Raw genomic sequence first — 12,478 nt, forward strand, 5'->3', positions numbered from 1 at the left:
CACATATTATTTTCTATTTTAGGAAAAAATTTTATATTTTTTTATAAAGAGGAATAACCGCATATTATATTCTATTTTAGGAAAAAGGAAAAAGTAATTTTGAAAATTTCCAAAGAAAAAGCTACCATCTTTGGAGAAACCCCAGAAAAGCCAAAGCCAGGAAATGCATATTTCGCTAATTAACGCTGCAGTGCCTTTGGTTTTTGTTGCCAATGTTGATGTTGATGTGGCCATAATCGCTTCTAACTAAATAAAAAGCATGCAATAACAATAAAGTACAAAAGGCAATCCCCGTTAGCCAAACAAAAACAACAACAATTACAATATTAGCGGCAACACCTGAAGCCATGACAAATGACCACCATATGACATTAATAATCATAACTCAAAAGTTAACACAAAAAAAAAAAATACAAAAATATATGTATAAAGTTTACAGCGGAAAAACTTGGCGAAGCATGCAAAGTAAATCCCTTGTCATGTCATGTTGTAATTAAAAATTATTAAAAAATTATTTCCATATGACAGCCGCCGTCTCAGCTCCAAGTATTACTCGGCAATTATGTCCCGGGCGCTGAGAAGTGAAATACACAAAGTGACGAGAAACTTCCTCACAATGGGTGACAATAACAAATTCATAAAATGTTAATTTATAAATAAAGATCGATGTGCCACATACCTAAATACTGGACTTTAATGCTCGTCTAACGGCTTCTATTGTGTAATTGTAATTCATGGAATTGAACGAAATCGAATTAGAAGCGAACTCGCGGCAATCAAATCAGAGAGTGTATGTAAATATCAGTCCCATGAAGGAGCAAAGTAGAGCACGCTGCTATGTCGGAAGCCAAACGGGGGCTTACAGGGGGCGGCGGGCGATCGAAGGTTACCATTGACGATTCTGAGACTGGCGCCAACGGAATAAAACAAAAAAAATAAATAACAATGACTGACAACAACAAAATAGGCACAAATTGCAGGCGCTATAATACCCATCAAGGCGGAACAATAGACACCACCAAGAATCGATTGGTGGGTCAATCAAAGACAGTTTATTCCTGGGCAAAGATCATCCAATTAAAAAAGTTTATTTTCAATTTCAGATTTACGGAGAGTCGATCTACAAATCGTCTTAGGTATTCCGCTTAAGAATCTGATGGTTTTTAGCAAATGGCCTTCTCTGTGGGCCATAATGTCATTTGCAGCGGTTTTCATAATTTTGAAGGGGACCCCCAGGACCCCCAGGAAAATATCGAAAAAATCCAAAAAAAAATTTGTTCCCAGATTTTAATGCAGTTTTATGGACAATCTTTCTACAAATCGTTAAAGGTATTCCGCTCAAGAATCTGATGACTATTGGCGAAGACATGGCCTTCTCTGTGGGCCATAATGTCATTTGCAGCGGTTTTCATAATTTTGAAGGGGACCCCCAGGAAAATATCGAAAAAATCCAAAAAAAAATTTGTTCCCAGATTTTAATGCAGTTTTATGGAGAATCTTTCTACAAATCGTTAAAGGTATTCCGCTCAAGAATCTGATGACTATTGGCGAAGATATGGCCTTCTCTGTGGGCCATAATGTCATTTGCAGCGGATTTCCAAATTTTGAAGGGGACCCCCAGGAAAATATCGAAAAAATCCAAAAAAAAATTTGTTCCCAGATTTTAATGCAGTTTTATGGAGAATCTTTCTACAAATCGTTAAAGGTATTCCGCTCAAGAATCTGATGACTATTGGCGAAGATATGGCCTTCTCTGTGGGCCATAATGTCAATTGCAGCGGATTTCCAAATTTTGAAGGGGACCCCCAGGAAAATATCGAAAAAATCAAAAAAAAAATTTGTTCCCAGATTTTAATGCAGTTTTATGGAGAATCTTTCTACAAATCGTTAAAGGTATTCCGCTCAAGAATCTGATGGTTTTTAGCGAAGATATGGCCTTCTTTGTGGGCCAAAATGTCATTCGCAGCGGTTTTCATAATTTTGAAGGGGACCCCCAGGAAAATATCGAAAAAATCAAAAAAAAAATTTGTTCCCAGATTTTAATGCAGTTTTATGGAGAATCTTTCTAAAAATCGTTAAAGGTATTCCGCTCAAGAATCTGATGGTTTTTAGCGAAGATATGGCCTTCTCTGTGGGCCATAATGTCATTTGCAGGGGTTTTCATAATTTTAAAGGGGACCCCCAGAAAAATATCGAAAAAAAAAACAAAAAAAAGGCAAATATACATACATGTATGTATTGAAAAACCAAAAAAAAACGTGCTTCCCAAATTTTAAGTCAGTGATTCATTTGTTAATCATTTTCTTAAATTATGAAAACAAAATAAAACTAAAAAATATTTTTTTATCAGTTTAGTAGAAAGGCAGCTACGGCGGCGCATGTCAAATCTTCGAAACTTTCTCCACTGATAACGAAAAACAAAGAGGAAATGGGGAAATGCTTTAGCAAATTTATAAGCAAGCAAGCCCATATCGTGAGCATTAAAGTTCCATTACCTTGGTAATTGAGATAAAATTTAGCTGGCCGGATGAACTCCCCCTCGTAAAGAATTGATAAAGCTACGCGTTGGATTAGTCATGCTACCGAATAATATTATTTTTGGAGGTCAGAAATTATACAAATATTATTTCAATTTGCCAGAAGGTCAAATGAATGTATTGAATTTTAGTTTGCTTTATTTAGGACTAGACTGTCAACATCCCGGAAAGGTAAGCTCTTAAGAAAAAAAAATATTCAAAATATCCCGTAAATAGTTGTTTAAATTAGACTTGGCCTAAGTTGTTTTAAATTCTATATATCCAAGCTTTATTATTCTGACCGCAATTGTGGGTCGTTATATCGAATTCAGCCCACTCCTGCAGCTGCAGTCGAGACGCTGTTGCTCCCGGAGACCTTCTGGCCGTGCAATCTCAAAGACTTTGTGAACTGTGTGGAGCTGTGAGCTATGAGCTGTGAGGCTGGCACACAAAAAAGTGCATTAAGATTACAGCTGGCGACTGTCTGACAGTTGTTGGGGCCGCTGCAACTTGTCCGAGGAGCTTATCAGCTGTCGATGCACTTGTAGCGCCACTTTCAGTTTCATTTAGAGCCGCAGATGCAGATGCTGTTCGAGTTGCACTTGGAGCTGGGTGAAAGAGCTCCAACTGAAGGCGACTCATTGACTTGGGGTGGGTGTGGGGGTGCAGCTGGGAGGCATTCGAGCTTGGAGGAGGGCGTGGGGCCACTGGACGGACAATGCTATTGATTATTGACTCAGCTGCAGCGACTTGCCAAACAGATGACACAGAGAAAAAAATCAAAGAAAGTGCTGTCTTTGTGTGCAGTGTTCAAGTTTTGTAGTTAGGTAATGACGGGGTTTAGGGCTCTGAACTAAAGAGGAAGTTCCTCAAATGAAAAGAGAGTCCTAGAAAATGAAGATTCTGATGGTTAATTTTTAATAAATCAGCTTAGAGTTTGTAACTATGACATAGTCTTTAACTATCATAAAAGGTTGGTCTATTTGCCCAAATACTAGGAAAATCGCATCCCGAAAATCTCAGTGTACTCTAGGCTTTTTCCCGGGGCCGCTTCAGGGCAGCTTCACTTAATCACGGATCAGATCAGCCGGCAGCGGCGGCGGAGCATCGCCGGATTGCTGTTTACCTTCTCACGCGTCAGCGGTTGAAACGCAAAATGCTTTACGGCAACAACTGCGCCAAGGTATGTAAACAAATACAACAATAAATGGAAATAAAAAATTGCAGCAAATAAAGTAAAAAAAACGCCTGCGCAACTTGCTAAGCTCCACTCATCCTCCGAGGCCCCGCCGCCTCCGACGCACACCTTGGGGGACTCTCACTCGCACTCTTACAGCCAAGCACTTTGCATGTTATTTGTTTCGTTTATTTGACTTTCTCATTAACTTTTGCTTACTTTGCATCGTTTAACTTTAGTCATACCCTTTAAAATTTATGAGGGAACCTTAGCTAGTTAAAGGATCAATAGTTGTAAGGTAGACATTGAGTGCAGTATAATATTAAAGATCAATTAAAAGCAGATCGATTTCTTAAATAAAGCCCCATAATTTATATTTATAACTTTAAGCTTATAAAAAAAATATTTCCTACCATCCTTTCAATTTTTTAAAACATTATCGTTAAGTCCTAACCAATACACCATAATATCAAGAAATAATCAATATGGAGTGGGGTAACACTTACCACAAAAGCTTTCTTCTTTATAGAGCATCACTGGTTCGGTCATTGGTGCCATCTTTATACAATTTCTTGAGCCTCTTTTTCAGTGTACATTGCTCTGTGCGAGTGTACGATTTTTTTATTTAACTGAAAGTTGGCGTCGTAAGATTTGTATGCGCACCTGATCAAACTTCACGTTCACGTCATTTGCTTGCGTTGCGTTGTGTCGGTCAAGCAGAGTCAAGTTTGTGGGAATTTTTTTTGTTTTCCCTCGGCTGTTATACGGCCTTTTTTACTGATTATATGATTTGGCAATTTTTAAGTCTCTGGGTTATGGTTACTATGAAATATCTTAGCCGGGCATAACTCTCGACGACCATTCGTTGGGAGCATTGCCACCTGTCTGTTTCTCTACGATGGCAATTAAACTCGATTAGCTAGAATTTATAACCGGCAACAGTTATAAATTAAAAAATTTAGTCAAATTAACGCAGCCGGTCGCTGCGTGTGGAGCATAAAAAATATGCAAACGAAAGCCAACACATCGAGTGCATTGCAGGTGTTTGAACTCGATCGTCGATTGTCGTTCGTCACCAAAAAGACGGGCCAAATAATTGGGCGACATTCGCTGACGCCGTGATTGGAACGCCAAACAGGTCCGCATTTTTGGTTTAGGGGGGTTTATTTTATAAAAATTATATAAGTATACCAAGAGTATTTTCTAATAAATAGTCTAAGCCATGTCTTTGATAACCATAAGTTTAAAGTTAATAGGGAAAATTTTTCAATTCTTGGATTCATCTCAAAACAAGCACCAGTTTTTATTATATTTAGTAATATGTTTTATACTGAATTAAAATGTTATTCCTATTTGTTTGGCAGGAGAATAAACCTTAAACTAATACCTTTTTCGTGACTATCAAATTACTTCACATATGCTAAAATATGCTAAATCAGTTCTTAATGTAAAATGCCTCATCTAAACCTTGGCTATGGCCTTGTTTGTGTGACAGAAATGAAATAAGTTTAAATTTATAAAATTTAAATATACAGAGGCCCCAAAAGTATTTGTTTCAGCCGCCCCTGAATGGAGCGGTGAACATAAAACGCCAAGTAACTCGAATTGTGCGACGCGACGGCGGCGCGTGCAAATTCGAAATGCAAAACAAACAGTTTTCGATATTGAAATTGTCTCGATAATTAAATGCGTTCAGCGGTAAAAGTATGTCACCAACACAGATACATATATATATTCGCACATATAGGTGAAAAGAGAGGGCAGGCTAAAAAGTAGAGGGTCTTACGGTTACTGGTCCAAATGGACAACACGTGACGTATATTTTCTTAACATATTTAGGCCTGAATAAATTTTCATTGTTATGTTAAATATTTGTAGAAAATATATCTTGAGTAACCCCATCTTTTTTGGGACATTTTCGATTGGGGGCCTTCCCCTTTTTCAGCTGGAGCTCCATTCTAGGGCGTTGACATTTCGAGGGCGCAGCAATTGTCCATGTTTGTCCAATTCGTCACCCAGCCCCGGACCAGATCATGTCACCAAGCCGCCACCCATCGCCCCATTCCCCCGGGCCACTCGCTTTCCGTGCAATTTGAATTTGAGTTTCGTCAACTTAATCAGAGACGGCGGCCCAGTTGGCGCATGTGCACAAGACCCGAACCAACAACCTGGTGACAAATCAGTGTGCTCTGGAGTTTTGGAGTTTAACTCTCAACTGGGAGTCTAAAATGCAGTGAAAGAAATTACATAAAACAAACATTTCAAAGTACTATTAGAAGAAACTATAACTAATCCTTCCTTCTAAAAGCAGTTTTTATGTTCTCTCAATCTATTTTCCCAAGTGTATAGATTCGGAACTGGAGCCGTGCCCATTGTCTTGGAGCATATGCATCTGCATGTGGGCGTCGCTTGGCTCCAAGCCGATTCCAAGCGTCGAATAAGCCCAGATCCGACGGGTCAAAGCCAGAATGCCTTGGCCAGAAGGGTGTGACAACGTTTGTGGTGACTGCCTGTCGCCTGCTGGCTTCGTTTCGATCTCTTTTCTATTTCCCTGGCTTCGTTTCTGGCCCGTTTCTGTTGTTATTTTTGTGTCGCATGTGGGCTTAATTTATTTTGACTTTTGGCCATTTAACTTGAGATTTATCTGGCCTAAACTATGCGCAAACATTTTCCCGCTGCCCGGCTCGTTGACGCGTGGATTAAATGTGCCAAATGACTGAGCCGGGAGATTTCTGTTAGCGGATTACTCAATGGGTGTGGTCTAAGGCGTCCAGTTTCTGTATCGGAGGGGGTTCTCCGACTCCCTGAGATCTCTGCATTCTGCAGATGTCCAATTGAGTTGTCAGAGGCTAATTTTTGCTGCTCCCCTCAGATCAACAGAGTGAGTAGTCAGAGTGAGTAATCATCACTGGGTGTGTGAAGAAAAGAAAAAAGAAAGGAACAAGGATTATTTCTGAATTTTAATATTACGAATTGGGAAGGTAGGGATAACCCGGAAGCGGACTAATGAGTTCTAAAAGAAAATAAGACTTTGTGTCTTTTTTTCTTTTTGGTTCTTTAAATATGAAATATTTTAAACTCATTTCTATAATCCGATTACTGACTTCCGCTTCCGAAATATTTCCTGTTCCAATTTTTAATGTCGTTTGTTAAGAAGGATGTTTAGGGTTAGCTAGACAGGTGAATGAAGATTAAGATCTTTAAAAAAATTAGATCTTTTCCTTGTTCCAATTTTTATGCATTAAATTTCAAATTAGGAAATTAGGTTTTACTTATATAAATTTCATGTATTTATGAATCTTTTATTTTTTTCTGAAAATTACTTAGTAATTCTATAACCCCTTGAAAATCAAGTTAAGCTTGGGTCTCTTTCCCTTCCAATTCAAAGCAATTGAAGAAATATTGCTTTGTAGATCGTCTGTATATTTTCTCCAGAGTTCAATCTGCCACTTGAACTGCATTTCACTGCTCGTCACATCTGCATCTGCAGCTTGAACTGCAACTGCAACTGCAACTGCCACTGCCTAAAGTCTCAAGTGCCGTCAAGGGGTTTTCAAACTCTGCTGACAGTTTCGAAATATAGCAGTTCGATCGGATGGCAATCAAGATCGAGATCTTTTCCGCGTCGATACGTAGCATGTCTCAATCGACGGTTGAGATTTCCACTAAATCGCTGAACTATCGCATTCCCACATTAATTATGGAACAATTAAAGATGCGGGGATCTCCACTTGAATGGCTGTCAATAGGCCGAACAATGGGCCACTTGAATGGCAAGTTCCAATCCCTTTCGTGAGCCCCTTTCGAGCCCTATGGGTTATAGTATGTTCTTGTATCTGCAGACACCCGCATGTGTACTTCTGAGATGTGTGAGCTGATGATGACCTCCGGCGTGGACAAATCTCGGTGGTGAAGGTAACAGAAAACAGAGAGTTTGGCAAGAGGGGCAACTAATTTCGTGGAAATTACCAACCAGCTGTGTGTGTTACGCATTTCCTCTCAGGTGTGCCTGTGCCGCACAAACAAAAGCGATGAAATGTATGAAAAGTAGGTGCAGCTGAGCTGAGATCGGGAATGGGAATGGGAATGGGAATCGGAATCGCAGTCAGAGCCCGGAGTGGAAGTTGAAGTCGGAGCTGAGTCTTGGGATTAATGAGCAGCAAGCAACAGTTGCACCCAGCAAAGTGAGTGGGAAAATGGAAAGGCTGCCGCCAAATAGCAACAAATAAGTCTAGCACAGAGAACAAATACCTATTAGTTGTATGTTGGTCGTTAAAATGGATTAATATTAGTCTTAAATTTGGAAAATAGACTATGGAGATATTAATAGATGTTTTAAAAAATCCTAAGCTATTAAATAGTTCTACAAAAAGGTAACTGAAAATTTTCAAACTATAAGAAGAGAGAAGCTTTCTAAGAGAAGTTACCCCTTTCCCGAAACACTAAGAACTATTAATTTTAAAACTTTTACTTTACAACAAACAAACCATTAAACAAAACATAAATGAAGTTTGATTAGCTGAAAGCTAGGTAATTTTTTCCCAGTACTCTCAGTCTCTGTCTCCACCTGGGATTGGGATTGAGACCCAGTCTGGTACGGAGACCTGGCGGTTTGGCTAATGATGCCGCCGCTACGTGACGTTCGTTGCCAAGTGGCTGCCAAAGAATGGTCTCAGCTCACCTCTCCACTGTCTTTTTTTCCAGTTTTTGGTTTATATTTTTTGCTTTTATTGTGGCTCATGGTTTTATGAATTGTTTGGCATTCTTGCAACGCGGCGGTGTAGACAGAGAGCACTCGGTGTCGTCGCTGTGGCTGCGGGTTTCTTTATCTGCAGACGCACCTCATTTTCCGGCTTTCTGTACAAAATGAAAAATTCACAAAACACAAAAAAAAAGAAAGGTAAAAAAATTGAAAGAGCGATAAGTACGGGTAGCTGCCGCTTCTGTCATCTGGGCACGGTTGCGGTTGACGATCTGCATGGCTACCGTTTCCACAGCCTACGCAGAGCAATCATGACAACACAGAGAGAAATTTATAGACATCTTTAACACATATATTATTTAAGATAATAAATACTTTGGGACATATATTATTTAAGATGTACTTATTTAAGCTACATAAAAACCCATATCCATTTAATCCCATTTAAAACCCATATCTTGTATTAAAAATGTTATTTAATTTTGCAGTGCATCATTTCAAAAGTTTCATCACCAAAAGCATCAACATCGATCGTTCGCGGTTAGGCATTTTTTAATTGAGCCGCCGACTTTCCACTATAAATCAAAGGTCTTGCGATGATTTGTTTGCAATTTAAATGCAAATAACGACCACCCAGCAGCAGCAGCAACAGATCCAAAATTATAACTTAATTTTGGCAGAAGTCTGCAAATTCAAGCCGGCCGAACCGAAACCAGCAATGAGATGAAAATGCCTTCGAGCCATGTTGGCGATGAATTGCGGCCCAAACCGAAAAGGTTGGCTTCGAACAAAAAAATAAGGTGGAAGAGTGGAGCCTGGCTAACCGCAAGACAAAGCCACACAAAGCGATTCAATGCAACCAAGGGGCATGATTTGTCTTCAAAATACTCAAAGCACCCCTTGCCAAGTCTCCCGCTAAAAAAAATGACTCCAAAACCGACAAAAATATATATCATATGGCCTGAGAAAGAGATCGAGTTTAGGACTGTACAGTAATTGGATGGAGGGTATGTAAATTTTAAATATTAATAACAAAATAAGTTTATTTTTTGTTTATTCCTCTCAACTTATTTGTTTGGAAACCATTTAAAACCATATTATAAATTATATATATCTCTAATACACATTTAAGTCCTTTTTTATAGGGAATCCTTTTATTTTTCAGGAAAGAGGGCATCTCTGAAAAGCGTTAAACCGATCACAAGGAACGATTCCGAGAAACGCATCGCTTTGTCCGATACTCTTTTTATTTTAATCTTCCAGGTTCCAAGTCCCCTTGCCTGAGCTGCAAAAAGGCCCCAAGCCCAAAACCAATCCCCGAAATATTAATAAAAGTCGTCATCGTCAAAAGGAAGCGCAGTCAATCCCTAAAAAATTCAACAAAAAAAATTGCAAACCAAACCCAGCGAAAGCAAAACCAACAAAAAACACGAAAAAAAGAAGTTATGCCACGCCGGTGTTCAACAAATTTCAATCTCGGCTCAAAGGCAAACCCTCTCTCCAGGGACAACTGAGGAAGACGCGAAGAAGGTTCGCTTTGGGCCTGCACGTGCAGCATTGAAATGCGCCGCGCGTTGGACCCAAAGGATCTTTGCCAAAAAAAAATATATATACCAAAAAAAAAGGGAAGCCACAGAGAACAAGGAACGGCAGAACCCAGCCGAAACCAAATGAATTGAAAGAATTCCTTGCGGGGCATACAGATACTGATATTCGGTCTCAGACTGGGATCAGCTTCAAAATAAGAGTGCACACAGAAAAATTTATTTTAGAATACATATTATATTTAGAATTTAATAAAATTAAGCAATCGAACTATAGTTAATAATAATAGATAGTTTCCCTTATTCTTACCATTTTCGAAAACAAATGTCGTTACATTTATCAGATAGCTCAATATCCTGATCCTTTAAGCCTTAAATAATCCTTTTTTTTCAGTTCACTTTTGAATCTGAGAATCAGAGCCAGTCCAAACCTTCGACGAACCGTCTCAGATCAAACGCTAAGATAGCTCTGGACGGATCGGCTGGATGACCATTCCGCCTCGTTTTGGCCAAAATGCGCTAAAGAAATTCTTTGGCTTCGCGTTGGCCTTTTGGTTTCTGGTCGCTTCTCTGGGGTTTTGGTTCCCTTTTTTCTGTGTGAATAGTTTTTTATTTTATTTTCCTTTTCTTTTTTTTTGCGAATTTCAGAGCACTTTGCTTTGTCGCTGGCCTTTTGTTTTTGCGGACTTTGAGAGGTGGCCTTTCATTACGATTTGAATTTCAGATTGAGTTTTAATAGCCGCAACTCAGTCGAACCACACCTGCATTTTCCCTTCATTCTACCTTTTGGCATTTTTTTTTTTGCCTTTTGCACACACTGTCTGTCTGTGTTACTTTTGGCAGTTTTTGTTGCATTTGCAGCAGCCGCGGGAAAAAAGAGACGATGCCGTCTAGATTTGTGGTTCGGATCCTGGGGTGTGAAGATTGCGCATACGGGTAAGAAATTCAATTTCACGCTTCTTTATTAATTGGCCAAGCTTTTCGTATCGTAAGGGGTGTTTCATTTTCGGTGTGTATTTTTGGAACTTTCAGCGTTAATGAGATTTTTGCACTGCGATTATGAAGCCAGGATTTGAATTGGGTTTGGGTCTTCAGTCTTCTGTCTTCGATTGGATGGCTTTGGAGATGCCGCCGCTGCCTCATCAACTTGTTGTTTCCAATGGATGGCGGCGATGAAGCGTTAATTAGACAAGGGAGATGGCTGATAGACAGGCAGCTGGAAATTGAGGGGAAAAGCTTGAAAAAAGTGGATAAGTTAACTTCAATCGAGTTTCTCCACAAACCAAAGGAAGCAAAAAAACTTGGGTACTAACTTGAAGCCTGAAGGTCTCAAGATATACAGCTTAGTATACTAAACAATTTATAAAAACCACAATTAGTAATGTTTTTTATAGTTTCGGTAATAAATTTTCATTAAATTGTGACGAAAATCTCCTCCAACCGAAAGCTACAAAAAATGAACAAAAATCAATAGACAAATGCAAATATTTATGCAGAAATTGACGCACTGAAGGCGTTGCAGTGTTGACAACAAAGTTGCCAAAATGCAAAAGAAGCTGCAACGTTGGCTGCCACCCCTCCTCCTTTATTTTTGTGGAAGAGGTGTTGGCGGCATCTCTACACTTTGGAGGCTGTTGAGGCTTTTGGCAGCTACTGGCGGCAACGCGTGAAAAATAATATTTATGGCAAACAAATTTCCATCCATCGACAGCAAACGGCGCCGCAACGCCAACATGGGATGCAGTTTCGCGAGGTGTGTTCTGGTATGAGTGTGTGGAGTGTGCAACTTCAACTGCAACTGCAATTGCCATATAAAATAATTAGCCAGTCATGGGGTTAATGGCGGAAGGGGTGCTGAGCGGGTCGCTAACTGATTGTCAACGTAAATTTAAAAGTCTCTGGCTGCTAAGTGCGTCCATCAATGGCTCCTTAACTTTGTATTGGCGGCAACCTAAATCAATCCTTGGAGGCAGTACAATGCACATGAAAAAAATTGGGGTATGATAGGAAAAGAGGCAACGCTATATTAGGAAAACTATAATTGAGCCATATTTAAATCCCTGAAAATTGTCTTTTTATTTTAAACAAATTTAACTGCCTTCCAGAAGCATGTATATCTGATACATTGTTTAATTATTGCATATAAAAATCGAGTCTTCATGGTTACTTAACAAAAACTAAACAATTGTATAAATCTTTAAAAGCTACTGCATTATTAAATTATGATCCAATAGATTTTCATTTAATACTATTCGATTAAACATTTTTTAGTGCATCCCCCAAACCATATTCGGCTGGGGCCTCCAACATAATCGTAAATTATATGCGAGGTCTGTTCCTTCGTCGCCATTTTTGGGCATCTTTGGACCGCAGCTCTCCGCTCTGACATGGCATGACAAATGGCAAATGTGCGACGGAAGTTGGCCCGAAGTCGGAGTTGGAGTTGGAGTCCCGTCTCGATCCGGCTTTTTGGAGTCTTTTCTGAGGTTTGGAGTCGGCGGCAACCTTTGTGATTTTTGTCTCGGGCCTCAAACTGCAA

The 12,478-nt window shown here is 39.4% G+C and overlaps 1 long non-coding RNA gene across 5 annotated transcripts; it reads left to right on the forward strand.

Annotated features, from left to right (window-relative positions):
- Window positions 1–1,723: 1,723 nt before the first annotated feature.
- On the forward strand, window positions 1,724–10,802 carry LOC26514869. 5 transcript variants are annotated; one of them, XR_006507109.1, is made up of 4 exons: window positions 1,724–2,604; window positions 2,669–3,699; window positions 8,884–9,402; window positions 9,561–10,797. It is a non-coding gene; the product is annotated as an uncharacterized LOC26514869 (long non-coding RNA). The 5 variants fall into 5 exon arrangements; XR_006507110.1 differs by having other exon boundaries at window positions 1,725–2,708; window positions 2,767–3,699; window positions 9,561–10,796; XR_006507108.1 differs by having other exon boundaries at window positions 1,727–3,699; window positions 9,541–10,802.
- The last annotated feature ends 1,676 nt before the right edge of the window (window positions 10,803–12,478 follow it).

This window comes from Drosophila ananassae, chromosome 2R (assembly GCF_017639315.1).
Source record: "Drosophila ananassae strain 14024-0371.13 chromosome 2R, ASM1763931v2, whole genome shotgun sequence".
In the NCBI taxonomy this organism is placed as follows: domain Eukaryota; kingdom Metazoa; phylum Arthropoda; class Insecta; order Diptera; family Drosophilidae; genus Drosophila; species Drosophila ananassae.